Genomic DNA, 19376 nt, shown 5'->3' on the forward strand with positions numbered 1-19376 from the left:
CTTCTTTGTCTGAGAAATGTCTGTTCATTTCAGATGCCCATTTTTGGATTGGGTCTTTAAATTTGGGAGGTCTGATCTTTCTAAGTTCTTTATAGATTTGAGATAGTAGACCTTTGTCTGAGGAAGAGCAGGTGAAGATTTTTTCCCACATTGTGGATTGTCTCTTCACACTGCTGGTGGTTTCTCTTGCTGTGCAGAAGCTTTTTAATAAGAAGAGATCCCATTTGTTGATTGTTTGTGCTAGTTCACGGGCAACTGAGGTTTTGTTCATAAAATCTTTTCCTACACCGATGTCTTCAAGGGTTCTACCTAACCTCTGTTCCAACTGATTCAGAGTTTCTATTTTAATATTTAGATCTTTAATCCATTTTGATTTTAGTTTAGTGCATGGTGAGAGATACAGGTCTAGTTTTAATCTTTGGCAAGTTGAAGCCCAATTTTTCCAGCGCCATTTATTAAAGAGGCTTTCTTTCCTCCAGTGAGGGTCTTTGGCTCCTTTATCAAAGATGAGATGGCTGAGCGTGTCTGGCGTTGTTTCTGCATCTTCTAATCTGTTCCACTGGTCCTCAGGCCTGTTTCTTTGCCAGTACCATGCTGTTTTTATCACAGTAGCTTTGTAGTATAGTTGCAGCTTGGGGATTGTGATGCCCCCTGCCATGTCTCTGTTACCTAGAATTGCTTTTGCTATTCTGGGTCTCTTCTTGTTCCAAATGAATTTCTGGATTGTTTTCTCAAGGTCTATGAAGTATGCTGCTGGGATCTCAATTGGAATTGCATCAAATCTATATAGCAGTTTTGGAAGGATGGCCATTTTCAGTATATTAATCCTTCCTAACCAGGAGCAGGGGATGTCTGTCCATTTTCTGTTATCATCTTCAATCTCTCTTTTCAGAGTGCCATAGTTTTCAGAGAAGAGGTCTTTGATTTCTTTCATTAGGATGATTCCTAGGTATTTCAGTTTTTTGGATGCTATTGTGAAAGGAATTATATGCCCTATTTCTCTCTCAGTGAGTCTGTCATTGGTGTAGAGGAAAGCTATTGATTTTTGTGTGTTGACCTTGTAACCAGCTACTTGACTGAATTTGGTTATTAAGTCTAGAAGACTTTTGGTGGAGTTCTTGGAGTCTTCTATATAGAGTATCATGTCATCTGCAAATAATAACAATTTGACTTCTTCATTTCCTATCTTTATTCCTTTTATTTCTTTCTCTTGTCTAATTGCCGTGGCTAATGTTTCCAGAACTATATTGAACAAGAGTGGTGATAGTGGACATCCTTGTCTTGTTCCTGATTTTAGTGTGAAGGATTTCAGTTTTTGGCCATTTAGTATGATATTGGCTGTTGGTTTTTCATAGATGGCTTCTATCAGTTTGAGGTAGAGACCATCTATTCCAATTTTTTGTAGGGTTTTTATCATAAATGCATGTTGGATTTTGTCAAATGCTTTTTCTGCGTCTATGGAGATAATCATATGGTTTTTGTCCTTGGCTCTATTGATAAAGTGTATTACATTAATGGATTTTTGTATATTGAACCATCCCTGCATCCCTGGGATGAATCCCACTTGATCAGGGTGTATGATCTTCTTGATGATCTTCTGCATTCTGTTTGCCAGTATCTTATTAAGGATTTTTGCATCTATGTTCATTAGTGAGATTGGCCTATAGTTCTCTTTTTCAGTTGGGTCTTTCTTTGCTTTGGGTTCAAGGTGATGCTTGCTTCCAGGAATGAATTTGGGAGTATTGCTTCCCTTTCAATTTCATTGAAGAGTTTAAACAGTAGCGGCAGCAGTTCCTCTCTAAATGTCTTGTAGAATTCAGCAGTGAAGCCATCAGGGCCCGGGCTTTTCTTAGGTGATAAGTTTTTAATTACATTTTCAATTTCATTGGTTGATATTGGGTTTTTCAGAATTTTTAGGTCTTCATTCAACTTTGGTAATTCATGTGTATCTAGGAATCTGTCCATTTCTTCTGTGTTGTCCATCTTATTGGCGTATAGGTTCTGGAAGTAGGTATTGATGATCCTCTGGATTTCTGCTGGGTCTGTTGTAATTTCACCCTTTTCATTCCTAATTGCATGGATTTGGGCCTTTTCTTTCCTTTTTCTGACAAGGTTGGCTCAGGGTTTGTCAATTTTGTTGATTCTTTCAAAGAACCAACTCTTGGCTTCATTGATTTTTTGTATTGTTCTCTTAGTCTCCATTGCATTGATTTCTCTTCTGATCTTTATAATTTCTTCCCTTGTATGAGCTTTGGGGTTGTCCTGCTCTTCTTCTTCTAGAAGCTTGAGGTTCAGCATCAAGTTGTTTAATTGGGCTCATTCTGTTTTCCTAATATGCATACTCACTGCTATGAATTTCCCCCGTAAGACTGCTTTCATTGTGTCCCATAAATTCCAATATGTTGTATTGTCATTGTCATTTAATTGAAGGAACTGTCTGATTTCATCTTTAATTTCCTCTGTGACCCATTGGTTATTCAGAAGTGTGTTGTTCAATTTCCACATGTTTATGAAATTTTTTGAGTTTCTTTTGCTGTGGATCTCCAATTTCATCGCACTATGGTCTGATAATACACAGGGGATAACTTCAATTCCTTTGCACTTACTTAAACATGTTCTATGTGTGAGTATGTGGTCTATTTTGGAGAATGACCCATGTGCAGCTGAGAAGAATGTGTATTCTGATTTTGTGGGGTGGAAGACTCTGTAAACATCTGTTAAGTTCATTTGTTCAAGAGTTCGATTGAGTTCCAGTATTTCATTACTTATTTTTAGTCTAGTTGATCTATCTATTTGTGATAGTGGGGTGTTGAGGTCCCCCACTACAATTGTATTCGTGCATATATGGCTTTTCATGTCTGTTAGTATTTGTTTTATATAGTTGGGTGCACTAGTGTTTGGTGCATAGATATTTATGATTGTCATCTCTTACTCTTGGATTCTTCCCTTTACAAGGATGTAGTGTCCTTCTTCATCTCTCTTAATTAGTGTTGGTTTGAAATCTACTTGATCTGCCAAGAGGATAGCTACTCCTGCTTTTTTGGGGGGGTTCCTGTCACATGCAGTATTGTTTTCCACCCTTTAAGTTTCAGTCTATGAGTTTCCTTTTGAATTAAGTGTGTTTCTTGTATGCAGCATATTGTTGGATTTTGCTTCTTGACCCATTCTGCCAGTCTATTTCTTTTGATTGGTGAATTGAGACCATTAACATTGATGGTTATAACTGAAACGTATTGACTTGTCATTGCCATGACTTTTGCTTTTCATAGGATTCTCCCCCTTTCCATTTAATTTCTTGTCATGCCAGATGGGTTCATTCTGCTTTGCTTCCTGAGGTTGTGATCCTCAATGTCTGTTCCTAGGCTATTGTGTAAAATTCTTTGAAGTGCTGATTTGGTATTCGCGAAGTTCCTAAGGTGCTCTTGGTCATGAAAGTATCTTATTTCTTCATCAATTTTGAAAGATAGTTTTGCAGGGTACATCAATCTGGGTTGGAGGCTGTTTTCTTTTAGGGCTTGGAATATGTCACTCCAAGCTCTTCTTGCCTTGATGGTTTGTGTTGAGAAGTCTGCTGTGATTCTGATGGGCTTTCCTTTGTATGTGATTTGTTTCTTTTCTCTGACTGCTTGGAGAACTTTGTTCTTCTGTTGTGTTTCTGGAATCTTAACAATTATATGCCTATGTGTAGATTTTTTTTGATCAAGGCTATTTGGAGTCCTATATGCCTCACTTATCTGTATGTCAAGCTCTTTTCCCCTGCCTGGGAAGTTTTCTGCCATTATTTCTGTGAAGAGATTTTTTTATGTCATCTGCACTCCTCCTGTTTCTTCATTGAGCCCAGTCAGTCTTATGTTATTCTTTTTTGCATCATCTAGCAGCTGCTGGATTGATTTCTCATGTTCCCTTATAATTTTGAAGCAATTTTTCTTTTCCTGGTCACTAATTGCAATCTTATCTTCTATATCTGAAATTCTGTCCTCACACTGGCTCATTCTGCTGTGTAGACTTTCAATGAAGTTTTTCACGTTTTGCATCTGTTTTATGGTTTCCATTTGTTTCTTATGTTGGGATTCCATCATCTTCCTCAGCTCCTCTCTAGATTTATTAATCATGTCTTGCACTAGGGGCACAATTTCTCCTGTTATCTGAGAAATTATTTCTGATTTCATTTTTTCCAGATCCCCTTTTGCTGCCAGTTCAGTGGGTCCAGGTGGTTGAGTATCAGAGTGTTCCATCTCATTTCCCTTTGGGGTTGCTGTAGGTGATCTGGAAGTCTGGTTTTGAGACTTATTTATGTGTTTTCTCATTTCGACTGGGGCGGGGGGCTGTTAGCACTTGCACGGATTACCTCCTCTGAGCTGGGTGAGGTGGGACAGCGGCCGGGAGCAGCAGTAGGGATGGTGACCCAAAAGCCCTTTCCTGTGGGCTGGGAGCAGCCGGAGGGATGGTGGCCGGGAAACCCCTTCCTCTGGACCAGGAGCAGTGGGATGGTGGCTCAGAAGCCCCTCCCTCTGGGCCAGGAGTAGCGGGACAGAAGGTGGCCCAAAAGCCCTTTCCTCTGGGCTGGGAGCAGCAGGAGGGATGGTGACTGGGAAGCCCCTTCCTCTGGACCAGGAGCAGTGGGACGACGGCTCAGAAGCCCCTACCTCTGGGCCAGGAACAGTGGGACTCAGTACCTTGGTCTGGTGGTCTGGTGTCCTCTGTGCCTTGGTAATGTGGAATCAGGTGGCTGCCTGTCTGCAGTGGGGTGATTCGGTGTCTTCCTCGTGACTCAGGACCTCGGTAGGGCGTGCACAGACCTGCCTGTCTGCAGCGGGCTGATTCAGCGTGTGTTCCGTGCGACTGGGGACCTCGGCAGGGTGTGGGCAGACCTGCCTGTCTGCAGCGGGGTGATTCGGCATCTTCTGCGTGACTCGGGACCTCGGTAGGGCGTGCACAGACCAAGAAACTGATCTTAAAATTCACATGGAAATTAAAGGACCCCGTACAGGAAAGGTAGTGTTGAAAAAGAAAAAAAGGCAGAGGATTTACACGTCCTGTCTTTGTTACTTTTCTTGTTGCTGAGGCAAAATACTCAACACCCAAAGTTAAAAGAGGAAAGGTTTATTTTAGCTCACAGTTTGTAGAGGTTTCAGTCCACAGTTGACTGGTTCCAAAGCAGGGTGGCATGGCAGGGCAGGCAGGTGGCAGCAAAGCAGCAAACAGCAGCAGCAGCAGCAGCAGCATCCTTCATCTCCCTTTTATCCCTCCCAAGCTACTCGCCTTTTGGGCGGTGCCACCCATATCCAGGGAGGGCCTTCCCATTATCCACACCCAGAACTATGCCAAACCAATCACTGGACTAATTTAGTACCACACACCCTTAATCCTAGCATCACAAATCCTATTCCAGTCACCTTCAAAACTCCCCACCCCTGACTGCATAAGGCTTTGGGGTCACATTCAGATACAAACCATAACACTTCCTCAATTAAAAACTCACCATAAAAGTACAATAACCAAGACAGTATGGTGCCAGCATGAGGATAAATGTATATACATCAATAAAATAGAATTAGAGTCCAGAAATAAACCCTTACATTTATGATCACTTGGTCTTTAACAAGGTACCGAGACCATTCAGTGAGAAAAGAATAGTATTTTCAATAAATAGTGCTATCCACTGGCTAGCCATGTGGAAAAGATGTTAGCAAAAACTTAAATTTAAGAGTTAAAATTATAAAACTTTTAGAAAAAAATGCAGGAATTCATTCTTATGAACTTGGGTTAGGTAATGCGCACACAGGAAAAGAAGATAAATTGGACTTTGTGAAAATTTAAAACTCGTGTGTTTTGAAGTACACCATCAAGAAACTGAAAAAACAACAAAAGTAACAAAATGCTGATTTTAAAAATTGAGGAAGATACACAAAGAATGAGAAGGTACCCCATGTTCATTTGTTGGAAAAATTCATATTGTGAAAATTTCTGTACTATCCAAAACAATGTAAGGATTCAAAACAATCTCCATCAAAAAATATCAACAGCATTCTTCACAGAAGTAGAGAAACTGATATTGAAATTCATATAGATGCACAAAAGACCCCCTATAGCTAAAGCAATCTTTTTTTTTTTTGGTACCGGGGATCAAACTCGGGTCCTTGCATTTGCACAGCAGGCAGTGAAACCACTGAGCTAAATTCCCGGCCCAGCTAAAGCAATCTTGAGCAAAAAGAACAACGCAGCAGACATCACAACATCTGATATCAGAACACACTGCAGGCTATCGTAACCAAGGCAACCTGGTACTAGAATAAAAGGGACACACAAACCAACAGAAGAGAACAGATTCCAGAAATTGAGTCATGTATCTTCAACCAGCTGAATCTTGACAAAGGAACCAGAAACATACATTGGAGAAAGTAGAATCTCTTCAATAAGTGCTGCTTGGAAAACTGGAAATCCATATGAAGAATGAAATTGACTTTCTCTAACTGTGCATAAAAATCAATTCAGTAATAGATCAAAGTTGTAAATGTAAGATCTGAAACTATGAAACTTTTTGAAGAAAACATAGGGAAAGCACTTCAAGAAACTGATATAGGCAAATATTTTAAAAAATATGACACCCAAAGTAAAGCCAATGCAAACGAAAACTTACATCAAACTGAATCGGGTTTGCACAGTAAAGCAAACAGGGTGAAGAGACAATCCACAGAATGGGAGAAAATGTTTACCAATAAATTCTGAAGAATTAACGTTCAGAATGTATAAAGCACTCAGCAAACCCAAGAACAACAGCAAGAGACAAATAATCCAATTAAAAATGGATGACGATTTGAGGAGATGATTCTCAAAAGAAGAAATAGAAATGGCCAGCGCATTTGTATTGGACAAAATCATCATTAGACATCAGGGAAATGCAAGTCAAAATCCCAATGAGATAGTATTTCACCCCAGTCAGAACTGCTATCACCGAAACAGCAACAGACACCCGTAGGGGGCAGAGCAAAGCTTTCTCCTTCACACTGCTGGTGGGAGTGAAAGACAGCATGGAGGTCAGTATGGAGTTTCCTCAAAAGCCTAAAAACAGGTCTATCAGAAGCCTGCCATCCAGAGGGGGACTTTTGGAAGTGACTGGATCCTGGGGCGCTGTGCACACCCCCGGGCTCCTCGTGGGCGAGTTCAGCGGCCGGGTGGAAGGCGGTCACGGGAGACCAGAAGGCTGCTTCCGGTGCCCCGCTCTGCCCCCCTTTCCACTTCCTCACGGCCGAGAGTCGAGAAGCTATTCTCCACCATGCTCTTGCTCCGTGGCATTAGTTGGAAATCGAAAGATAAGTAAAACCTGAAAGACTGGTTTTAATTTATAGACAAAGGGATAATCTAATATAAAACCTGCCACCAAATTAATAACGAAAGTGCAGCCAGCTATAGATTTAACTTCTGAAAGTTTGAGTCCCGAAAAATCTCTCCTTTTTATATTTGTGTGTATTGGGTATTTTGCCTTAGTGATGAGAAAGTGACAGATGGAAGCAGGTGTCCACTTACAGGTAAAGGGGTTAAGAAAACGTGGTATGCACCTGCAGTGGAATATTATGCAGCCATAAAACAGAATGAAATCCTGTCATTTGTAGCAACGTGGATAAGAGTACATTATGTTGTGTGAAATGAGTCAGGTACAGAACGACAAGCAGCACATTTGTCTAAACACCTTGATGTCATCTGGTATGGTAGCACATGCCTCTAATCCTAGCACTCTGGGACACTGAGGCAGGAGGATTGCAAATTTATGCCCAACCTGGGAAATGTGATGCATTAGTGGAAATCTTATCTCCAAAAAAAAAAGGTTGATCTCATTGAAGTATACAATAGGATAGGGGCTACCAGAGCCCAGGGGAGCGTGGGGAGGCAGGGAGAAAGGGAGCGATGGAGAGGGGATAAAATGGACCATTTCAAAATAACTGCCAGATGGGCTCTTGGAATGTTCCCAACAGAAGAAATGATAAAAGTTGGAAACGATAGCTTTATCAAGTACCCTGATCTGATCATTAGACATTGCACACACATATTGATATATCACATTGTACCCAAATATGCAGTTACTGGGTGACAATTAGAAGTGTGCTTTAAAAGGTTGCTTGGCTTAGTTCTCCTACATGGGTGAATTCTTCTAGCGCCACCCTTCGGCCACTCTTCCCTCCTCTTCCTCCTCCCCCCACTGCCTCATGCCTCTTTTCCCCAGTGGTTCAAAAAGAAATTTATTTTTAATCCAACATTTCTGAGTGTTTTGTAGGAGGAACATTTTCAGGTTACACAGTTCAAAATACTTCTGGATATTGAAGTCGTCATTATTTCTCAAACATATTTCTGGAGGTAAAAAGTTCTGAACATTTTGTAGCACTTGGGAGCATACTGCCAAATTGTTTCTTAAAAGATAATAGCAATTTACCCTCCTCCAGGCAGCCAGCACAAGGCCCCTTTCCTCGACCTCCTACCATTTATATATATACATATATATATATATATATGTATATATTTATTTATTTATTTATTTATTTTGGTACCAGGGATCGAACTCAGGACCTTGCACTTGAGAGGCAGGCGGCAGAACCACTGAGCTAAATCCCCGGTCCCCTCCTACCATTTTTTAAAAATGCCAGTTGTATGGATTAGACCAACATCTTATTATTTTCATTTTCATTTTGAAATTATAATGAATTTGAAGATATTTTTCAGTAGTATTTGTCATTTGATTTTTAAAACCTTTTTCAAAAATACATTTACACCAGAAATACATTGCATGTGTTGATACTATATGTGTGATTAAAACCGTACAGAAATACGCAGATATATAAGACATAATGTTAGATGAAGGATCTAAATTTTTTCCAGAGTGAACAAAAATGTAAAGCAACTGTTTATTAAAAATCTACCCTTTCGCTGATGATTGAGACATGATTCATTATTTCTAAATCTGCATATCTTTGGATGTGTTCATTGATTTGGAATCTGTTGTTGTCTTTTTTAAGCTGTCTAGTGTTGTGCCAGAATCACATTATCTAAATGTCTTTTTGCCTAGGAATTTTAATTGTGCTCTTTACTCCTTGAATTTTTGAGTTAGAATTAGGATAGAATAACATTCCATTTATAAATAAAATTTAGGAGATTTGATATTTTACACTAATTCTTCCCAACTGAGGACAAGATATTTAACCCCGTTTCTTTAGGACTTCTTAGAAAGTCCTGCAGATTTGTGTTTTCCTGCTTGTCGGCATGGCATTTGTTTTGCTAGCTCGTTCTGCGCCCTTCCCCAGTGGCAAGGCCACTGCGCGTGTGCTTGGCATCCGTCTGTCACTCGGTGTCTGAGCAGCCCGTGCGACTTGGGATGGCTCGGGTCTGACGGACACTGTTTATTCTTCTCCAGCCTGGATGTAGCCGCTTCCTACTCCCGCTCTCTGGCCCTCAGTGAGTGTATAGTGAGCCGCTGCTGGACACAGAGTCGGATCCCAGCCGCTTCCTTCTGCACGGGACTCACCCAGCCCGGCCCTGGACAACCTGGAGACAAGTTGGTCACATGTTTCCACTGGAGCCCAGCGCCTTCTCCTGTGTGTATTAAATATCTATACAACAGCACAGGAGATAGAAAAGAGGCTGGTCCTGAACCAGAGCATTTCAACAAGGAAGAGACAAATAATGGCCCTGTTTCTGGTGGAGCTCTCTTTGTTTTACTATTTTTCCTTTTTATTGTGGAAAAATGCATAGAAAACTTACCATTCAGGGCTGGGGATGGAGCTCAGTGGTTCTGCCACCTGCCTCGCAAGCACAAGGTCCTGAGTTTGATCCCCAGTACCAAAAAAACACCACACACACAAAAAAAGAAAACTTACCATTCTAGCCATTTTAAGTATACGGTTTGTGTAAAAATATACACATTTTTTATGCAAACAATCTCCAGAACTTTTTCACCTTACCTGAAACTTTGGACCCATTAAACAATAACTTCCTCTTCCTGTTCCCCAGCAACCATCGCTCTCTGTGTGTCAGTTTGCCCATTGTAGACATCTCACGCAAGCGAAACTAGGCAGCGATAGTCTTCTCATACTGGTTTATTTCCCTTAGCAGAATTTCCTCAAGGTTCATCCACGTTGTAGCATGTGCCAGAATTTCCTTCAAGACTGAATAATATTCCAGTGCATGTATATTCACATTTGGTTTATCCACTCTCTTCCAGTAGACACTCGTATGCTGCCCCCTTCCATTTTTATGAGTAATGTTGCTATGAACATGGGTGTACAATTAGCTCTTCAAGATCTTGCTTTTAATTACTTTTAAAGTGTTTTACTAGATTTTATCTCATTTGATCCTTTCTTTATGAATCAGGTATCAATATCCAGTCTTACAGATGTGCAACTGAGGCACATGGAAGTTAAGTAACTTGCTAAATAATAAATTTGATTCCCAAAGCTCCCCTGTTAAATACCACTCTATACTCCTTTCCAAAGGAGGGATCTAGGTGTCTTGTACCAAGGAGCGAAAAATAAATGTGAGAAATGAAAATCATGTTGGCATTGCCTGTCTGTGAAGTAGGAGGTAGGCATTAATTTTTATCATTTACCAAATTCAATGAATGTGACAGTAAAAATGATATGCAGGTTGTACTTACGACAGAACAGAGTGTAGCCCTAGTGCTACCCAGGTCATCCATGAAGTATCCTGCTTTCGAGTTGCCTTTCAAAAGCAAATTTTATTCAGATAATTGCTTTGATAGGAGGAATCTAGTAAAGCTATTTTGTACTTTAAAAATTAAGCACCTCTATTTCCTCTTCGTATAAACATGGGCCATAATTAAATCAGTGGGAAGAAAATGAAAAAGAAGAGAATGATGGGTCTGTGAAACTTCACGCCATGGCTCACTGTCGAAACCCTCGTGTCTATCAGCTTTCTCCGAAGGTGTTTCTCCCTCACTGAGATATCCTCTGTGAGGATGTGAAACATTACTCTGGGAAAGAAAAATGAGCCTGAACAATGGACTCTTCACAGCTAACAGCCAGAGTGGGGCAGGGAGCCGGGTGATGGTCATCACCTCCGCCTCCTTCCGGCCTGTCGACGGGGCTGTGTGTCTACCCCACATATGCTTTTGCAATATAGATTCCAAAATCTCCTGTGAAATGTAAAAATGTGTTCTGGGAACTGTTCTTTAATGGGTTGTCTATAAAGTAAGTGTCTGTTGCATATATCTTGATTTAAAAAAATTTTTTTTCAACGTAGTGGTGCATTAAAACCATCCATCTTTCTTAGGTCTCAAAACACTGCTGTATTTTCAGGATCAGGAAATAAATATGTTTTTGTTTCCTGTTTCCCCAAATAAATTATTTGAGTTGTTTTTCTAGGCTAAATTGTATTTTACTTCCTTCCAGATTTCTTTTACTGTTAGACATTTTTTTAGTTAGTGTAAAATTTATATCCGGAAAACACATTTCATTCATTTATTTTAAAAAACTAAAACATGCAAAGTCCTTTCTAGAAATGGAAGTTATTTAATACTTTTTCCACAAAATTATTCTCAGGATAGATGAAGAATGTTTTACTAAGTTTGATGAACTCTGACTGTGCAAAGATATATACGCAGCAGTTGATAAATAAAGAAAATATTTGAGGCAATTTAAGAATGCTTTTAATTTAAAAATAAGCAAAGGAAAACCCTGCTTCTAAGGGAAATGCAGAGATTACAATTGAAGTTTTTGTGATTGTCACTTCACTTTGGTTACATTTAGGTGATGGGGTTTTAGGGTGACAATACTGGGATTGTATCACAGTGATGCAGATGACACCATCTTAATAAGCTTATAGATTTTCCCACTTACTTGTTGGATATGTGACAGGAACTCAGCTCAAATCTGTTGAGATATGAACATGATTTTTAGTTGCTCACTGAATCCAAGGAAAGACTGAACCAACAAAACCACGAACCTCAAGAACAGCTGGGACCAGGGCTTCAGTTATGCTCAGAGTCTCTGTCTTTCTCTCCGAGACCTCAGGCTTCTCTTCTACTCTAGGCCAGATTCCTCCATGTGGCAGGAAGCAAAGCCCAGTGGCAACTCCCTGAATCTTCTGCCTCTAAACTGCTGTCTCAGACTCTGCTGCTGCCCTGGCGCTATGTTTCGGCCCATCTCTGAGGTCGCCTGCGTCTGGAGAATTGTTCTCCTATCCTTCCCAGGTTTTCTACCTCAAGGACATTCCCTGTCTGGGCTATGGGGTGGGATGGCAGATAGGGCAGTGCAAAAGAACAGGTGGTGAATGTGCCTAAGACTAACTCTCAGCCAAAGAGCAAGGGGAGCGGTGCATCAATACCATTTCCTCCTCTTCAGTGACTTCATAGTGGATTTTGTTCATGGGCCTCTGAGAGAGTCCCTGGCAGGGCTGACCACCTTTTACTATTGCTTTCTTCCTTTCTCTGTCTCAATTCCCTTTCTCCTACCATGCTTCCTTAATCAGCTCCTCCCAAAACAACCTGTACCCTTCCTTGTTTCAGAGTCTGCTTTTGGGAGAATCTAAACTAGGACGACCACCAAAGAATAACTGCTTCGGGTTTTCTTTATGACCCAGCACAAAAACCTTGCAGAAATTCCTAATTGGCCCTTCTGGGGCCAAGAGCGCGCCTGTGGGCCACTCAGCTGCGGCCATTGTGGTAAAGCTCTCATGACCAGCGTAGAGGGTGAAGCAGTCAGCATCCCAGACTGAGGGAGTGGACAGGAGGGGCAGGTCAAAGCCACAGGAAGACAGAATTTGCAAAAGGTAGGATATGTATTGGATGATGTGCTGGTTGAGTATATAAGACAAGGAGAATTTGCCTGTAAGGTAATGAGTTACATATTTTATAAAAAGTTTGTTCTGAATCCAGAGTTTTTGGTAACTTTTCTTTAAAATAATTCAAACTTACAGAAAAGCTGTAAGAATAGTCAAGGAATTCTCATGTACCGATTATCCATATATATATATTTTATAAATATATATATATGGTGAATGGTTATATTTAAAAAGTTTATTAAGTAAAGACACATTAATCCCCCTCAAAATACCCTGCCTCACTTCCATCCCACTCCTCCCATTTTTCTTGCCACTTTTGGAGTGTCTTTATGTATTTACACTGTCACGGCTGCCATCATGTCAAGAATTAAATTCTAAATGTCTACCTTTCATGGACAGTTTGACTTTGAGGAGGAGCCAGAACTCTCACAGAGCCAGATCGGTGAGTGAGGTGGATGAGGACACAGCATGGTGTTTTTAGGAGCTGCCCTGCTGTTGAATAATGCTTGGCAGTGGGATTGCCCATTTTAGATCACACAATGTAGACACTCGGGAAAGAGCACTTCCAGAACTGCTTCCGAAAGTGGCAGGAATGATGGCAAAGGTGGGCTGTGAGGTGGAGTATTAATGGAGATGTGTCTTTTATGGTTCTAAACTTTTATAAATTTAAACATTCACTGTATATTTTGATCACACCTGGTATATTTTAATATTTTTTAGTTTTAATTGACACAATAACTGCACATATTTCTAGGGTATAGTGTGATATTTCCATGCATGTATACAATGTGTACTGATCAGATCAGGGTAATTGTGTACCCATCACCTCAAACATTACCATTTCTTATGTTGGAACATTGGAAAACCTGCTGTCCTAGCTCTTTTGAAATAATGAACTATCGCCACCTATAGTTTTCTTCCCGTACAGCAGAACCCTGGAAGTCACTCCTTTGTCCAGCTGCACCCCTGTATCTGTTAATGGACCTCCTCCCTTCACCTGTCCCCCACTTTTGCCCATTTTTAGTAGGAATTTTTCTCCTGTTGGATTGAGTTTTGCACATGTTCTAGATATCAGCCCCTTTACAGATGAATAGTTCATAGATATTTTCTTCCATTCTGTAGGTTGTCTCTTCACTCTGTTGCTTGTTTCCTTTGCTGGGCACAAACTTTGTTGTTGTTGTTGTTCTTTATTTTATTTTATTTCTACAAACTTTTTAATTTGATATGATTATATTTGTCAGTTATGCTCTTGTTGCCTAGGCTCTGTGGTCATATTAAAAACAAAAACCAAAACCTTATCTAGACCAATGTCCTGGAACATTTCCCTTGAATCTTTTGTCTAGTAATTTCATGGCTTAAATATTTAAGTCTTTGATTCATTTTGAGTTTATTTTTGAATATGATGAGAAATAGGGCTCTGGCTCCATTCTTCTGCTGATGAATACTCAATTTCCTCAGCACCATGTATTGAAGAGACTGTGATTTCTCCAGTGTATGTTCTTGGTGCCTTTGCAGAAAATCAGTTGTCTGTACACCTATGGACTATTTCTTTATTCTCTACCAATAGCTTATCTTTTGCCCTATTTGTTTTTGTAACTCCCCTTTTCCCTGGATATCTTTCTCTCTTTGGCTCTCTCTCTTTTTCTCCATATATATATATATATATATATATATATATATATATGCAAGCATTTCCATATATGCAAATATACATTCATATTTTAATGAACCATTTGAGTGTATGTTACAGATGTCGTGAACCTTACCCCTAAATACTCAACTATGTATTTGTTGAGCACAAGGAATTCTCTTACCTAGTTTAAGTGCAGTAATACTAAGGAAACTTATTATTGATTTTATACTATTATTTAATATATAGCTCATATTTAAAAGTTAACAATTATTTCAGTAAGGTGCTTTATGTGACTATTTTATTCCAGTCCAAGATCCAACCCAACAGCAAACATTACATTTAATTATCATCTTGTTATTCCCCTTTAATCTGCAACACTTTCCTCAATCTTTCTTTGACCTTGGCATTTTTGAAGCATACAAGCCAGGTATTTTATGGAATGTCCCTCAAGTATGAAACCTATATATATATATATATAGTGGGGTTTTTTTTTGGTACCGGGGATCGAACTCAGGACCTTGCGCTTGCGAGGCAGGCACAGTGCCACTGAGCTAAATCCCTGGCCTGAAACCAATATATTAATATTAATATTAACTAGTAAGTACATGAGAAGTAGAGAGAGAAGTAGCAGTGAGTGGGCCCCACATAGAGTGCTGACAATCATTTCATTAACTTTGAGGTGGTTTCCACTCCACCTCCTCTCTGGATGTGGGTGGAACAAAAACATGAGGCCGGAGGTTCAAGGATCTCAGGTAGGCAATGCAGTGTTATTGGCTCACGTGGATGCAATCAGTGCCAGTGATGAATTCCTCGTGTTATCCTTTTTTAAAAATCTTACTATTCAAAGGTGGCCTCTGACCAAAACTTCTCTGCAGCAAGTAGGTATGTTGCACATATCACGGAAATTTATAGATGCGTGGAGCTAGAGGTTATTTAGTGCATTCTATATATCAATGGCTTAGATTTACTGAGCTTAAGAAACATGGCTGTAGTAGTCAGTGGAAAGCCAGGAGTGGATTCCCCGTCATCCTGATGCCCTGCACAGTGCTCATTTTTCCTTTGCTCTGTGATCAAAACTAGTGACTCATGTAGCTGTCATCTTGCTTCCCATTGTGACGATGGGAAATCTAGTTTCCAATGTATTTGATCAATCTCATTATCAGACATATGAAACTTTACAAGGAAGTTCTCATCAGAAGGGCTACTACTCAAGGAGTGCCACTCAAATGATGCAGCTCTTTTCTACCTCAAGCATTTATTCTGCGGTTCCAGTAGAAATACCTCCATGGGACTGGATAAAGAAGATGTGTTTTTTTATAAAATGGAGTACTACTCAGCCATAAAAATGAGAAATTAGAGACATTTAAGGCTAAATGAATGCACATTGAGGTGATACTCTTAAGTGAAATAAATAGGACACATGTGTAAATACCGAGTAGTTTCTCTGGTGTGAGAAACTGAAAGTGTAAATAAGGACTAAAAGGTATAACAGATAATGTGAAATAGGAAGAAAAGGGGCAAAGGGGAAGGGGAAGTGGGAGGGGTAGGGGAAAGGAAAGAAGGAAATGGAATCAATATGAGAAAATGAAAAAATGGAAACAAAGTCTCAGTAAATAGGGAGGGACGGAGAGGGTGAAGGGAGGGCAGGGGAATGGAGAAAAAATAAGAACCAAGAGAGATTATGTAAAGGTGCAAACTTCCAATGATGAATGTCATATTGTATACCTAAAATGTACCAATAAAATTAATTTTAAAAATTCATTATATATTCCAAGTGTACTAAGAAAATGATCTAAAACATTTCAAAGTGCTACATATATATGCATTACAGTGTGGCTTGTAAATATGTAAATTATGTCAATTTAAAGTGAAAGTAAAGAAATTAAAAATATAACTATCATGCTGTTGGTGACCACTCTGAGTCACATCTGGAAGCAGTTTCTGGAAAAAAAAAAGGAAATACCTCCATAGCAACTGTTTTAATATACTAACTCATGATGATTAAGTTTTTACATAACAGCTATTGCTTTTAATTAGAAAAAAGTGGTCTGCATTGGTTTGAGAACAATGCATTGCAGTGGGCTGAGGACTGTTCCTCTCGTCAGCATCAAAGCTAGTTTCACACCCAGCTGTCCTTCAGGAGGGAGGAGTGGGTGCAGGGATTTCTGGTATGGTGGAAGAGCATGTGCTGCAGAGTCGGTCGGACGGAATCTCCCCTTCTCCATCTGTCAGCCCTAGGACTATGGCCGGGGCAAGTTAAGCAGCCATTCTTCAGCTCCCTCGTCTGTGTGGTGGGAGGGAGAATATCAGTTATTTGACTCTCCGTGGGACTGTGGGTGTGCATTCTTAGGGTGACAGAGAACGTGTCTGATGTGTCAATGCTCGACGTATTGTTTTAGCAGTGATGCCACGTCCCGTGCTACGAGGAGGTGGTAAGAAGCATCGCCGTAGGGAGAGGCAGCTGACTCCCTGCAAATTGCTAAAATTGTGCAGGGCTATCATAGCCAATGCACGCAGTTACTCCTGAAGCCCGGTTTTTTCTGAGTTTGGATTAGCAGTTAGCAACAGAATGGTTCTCCTTGCAGCCCCATTTCTCTGGCTGCTTAGTTTCTTTTTTGTGTTGTTGTTAAAAAAAACTTCTTTCACTCTTCAAAACTTCCCCAGATTTTTGTTTTCACATGCTTTTCCAGCATGAAAATGTTTCATTACCCTTGGGTGGTCATTGCTCTGTTTATGTACCCTGCTTCTTTCTTATTTCAAAATGTGCCCTACGTGTCCACAGTACATTATTGAAGCTATGCATACTAAAAGGATTTCTTGAAGTGCAAAGTCATCTCTAGGCCATTTGTTTTCCTATTAGTTTTCTCACCTTTAAAGCAAATTGGTAAAATAAACTTCAGTCTTTCTTAGCCATGTTTCTTCCTAGGCTAGGGTCAGTAGTATCAAGCTCGGCATGAATTACCAAGCCCTGAAAGTGAGACTATAATGGAAACTGCAATTGAAGCACGCAGCGACAGCACTGCGGATGGAAAGCTATGATACAGCCATGGTCACCCCTCAGTGAGTTTCTGTTTTCCAGCTCCACAGACTCCCACCTCTCTCCTTGTCTCTTCCTTTGTGAACACAAAAGAGACACAATGTATTAGCCGTGATCTGCATGGATCAGCTGCTTTTGAGTTTGACAATTTTCTTGGAAAAATGTCTTAAAAGCAATTTGCCCAGCACATGATGGTCATAGGATTGCCAGCTGGGGAAGAGCAAGGTGATCTCCCATCTAAGCCCCCTCCCTGGTGCAGCAGGCTTTCCTTCCAGCGTCTCCGACAGATGGCCAACTGGACTCTCCCTCATTCCAAACAGAAATAAGTCATTGTAGGAAAAAAGTGATTTTCCTGTATCTTGGGTTCTGCAGTCTTTTCCACTGCATTTTAATCACACTTTCCCAGCAACAGGCAATGTAAAGTGAAAGCAAATAGGACACTGTATTAAACATACATGCGCAATATGAAGTGAAAATGTGGGGAGGCTGCCAGGCCTGACAATGAGCCCTGGGCCTTTTACACGTGCCGGTCACCTGCTGTCTCGGAGCCGTGCCTCGGAGCCAGGTGTGATGTGTGTGTCTGCAGGAAGCCCTAAATCAGGGGGCATGGTTAGGTTCTCTCCACTGCTGCCTTTATTTCAGAAAGAGCCCAGCAGGTGAAGGCAAAGCTGCAACAGCTGAAAATAGAACCCAGTATGATAGAAGGTCGATTGTGGGTGGCATATTGGAAGCTTTGTGTCTTGCTGGTCTTAGGGAGCAGTGAATTCTCTTTTCTGCCTGACTTTTTAATCTGTCCTTTGGGAGAAGCTCTAACGATCAGTCCTGGTCTGACACTGAGCCTCCCAGCCCAAGTCTGGCTCACGTTGGCTGCGGTTTCTGCTGCTTCTCCCCAGGAGCGGTGTGGTGGCGGGCAAGGATCGCAGAGAACAGCTGTCCCACAGTAAACAAGGGTGGCTGAGATCAAGGCCGAGCTGCAGCATGTGGCGGGCCGTGGGGACCCAGCAGGGCTGCTGAAAATTGAATCCTTCCTCCTAGCTCCGACCCCATCAAATCTCAATCCGGAGTTCTTCGGGAGTTTGAGCTCTTCACTTTTCTTTTGCTTTGTACACTTGCTTCTGATTTTACCCATGGTAAGCCCAAGAAGGCTGAGGAGCAAAGAAGTGAATATTTCGGGAGTTTGCCTACCTTATGTTCACTGTTTATTGTATGCCACTGGGTCAGGGCAGTGAGACATGAGGGTCAATGTATGTTTACTGGCTGCTGGAAATGACGGAAACACGAACTCCATGGCTGCAGTGGTGTGCTGTTTAATCATTCCCGCGCGCTGGTGTGGCCAGAGCAGCCTGCTGACTGGCCTCTACACAGTGCCCCTTTCGGGACCCTGTCAATCCCACTGAGTGGTGCTTGCTTCAGGTTGCTCCACCTTCTGAGCAGGGCAATTTTCTCCCTCAAAGTTTATGGACAAACCTTGGTGTGCCAAGCACTCTTGTAGGTTCTTTGGAGAATACCAAAAGCAACAGAAACACAAATTAATAGAGAGCTGTAAATATAACAAATAAAAGTTTGCTCTGTCATCCAGAGTGTGCTTGGTCCGTAGCAATGGATGTGCTACTCCTATGCCGAGGGCACCTGGACAGGTGCTGTCATGTGTTCAGGAAATAAAAGTCTTCTTCATATTTTTCTCGCTTTTGTCCTGAGAGCAGTAGCTATAATTCTACAGGTCCTAGTTAGTAAAGTAAGTGACGCAGCTGTGATAGAGAAACCACAGGGCTCTCAGGTATCAAAAGCAATGCTTGAATTAGGCAAAGCCTTCAGTCCCAGACATGACACGAACATGCTGTGGTTTGGCCTAAGTGGCCAGGGTGGCACATGTGGGGTCTGAGGGTGACTATGAACTCGTGACTATAAGCAGGCTGCCAG

At 41.0% G+C, this 19376-nt stretch overlaps 1 long non-coding RNA gene across 5 annotated transcripts in view; it reads left to right on the plus strand.

Annotated features, from left to right (window-relative positions):
- LOC101708405 (uncharacterized) overlaps positions 1 to 19376 on the plus strand; it is a 104254-nt gene that overhangs the window by 38396 nt on the left and 46482 nt on the right. For 3 of the 5 annotated variants that reach the window (XR_015446452.1, XR_015446453.1, XR_015446455.1), the window contains exon 2: positions 17346 to 17479. The exons of the other annotated variants lie outside the window; for them this stretch is intronic. This is a non-coding gene — a long non-coding RNA (uncharacterized LOC101708405). The remainder of the gene's footprint in view (positions 1 to 17345; positions 17480 to 19376) is intronic. 5 annotated transcript variants of the gene reach the window in all.

The sequence above is a fragment of the Heterocephalus glaber genome, unplaced genomic scaffold, assembly GCF_053883595.1.
Source record: "Heterocephalus glaber isolate CG9 unplaced genomic scaffold, H.glaber_assembly_v1.0 deba00001688, whole genome shotgun sequence".
Lineage (NCBI taxonomy): Eukaryota > Metazoa > Chordata > Mammalia > Rodentia > Bathyergidae > Heterocephalus > Heterocephalus glaber.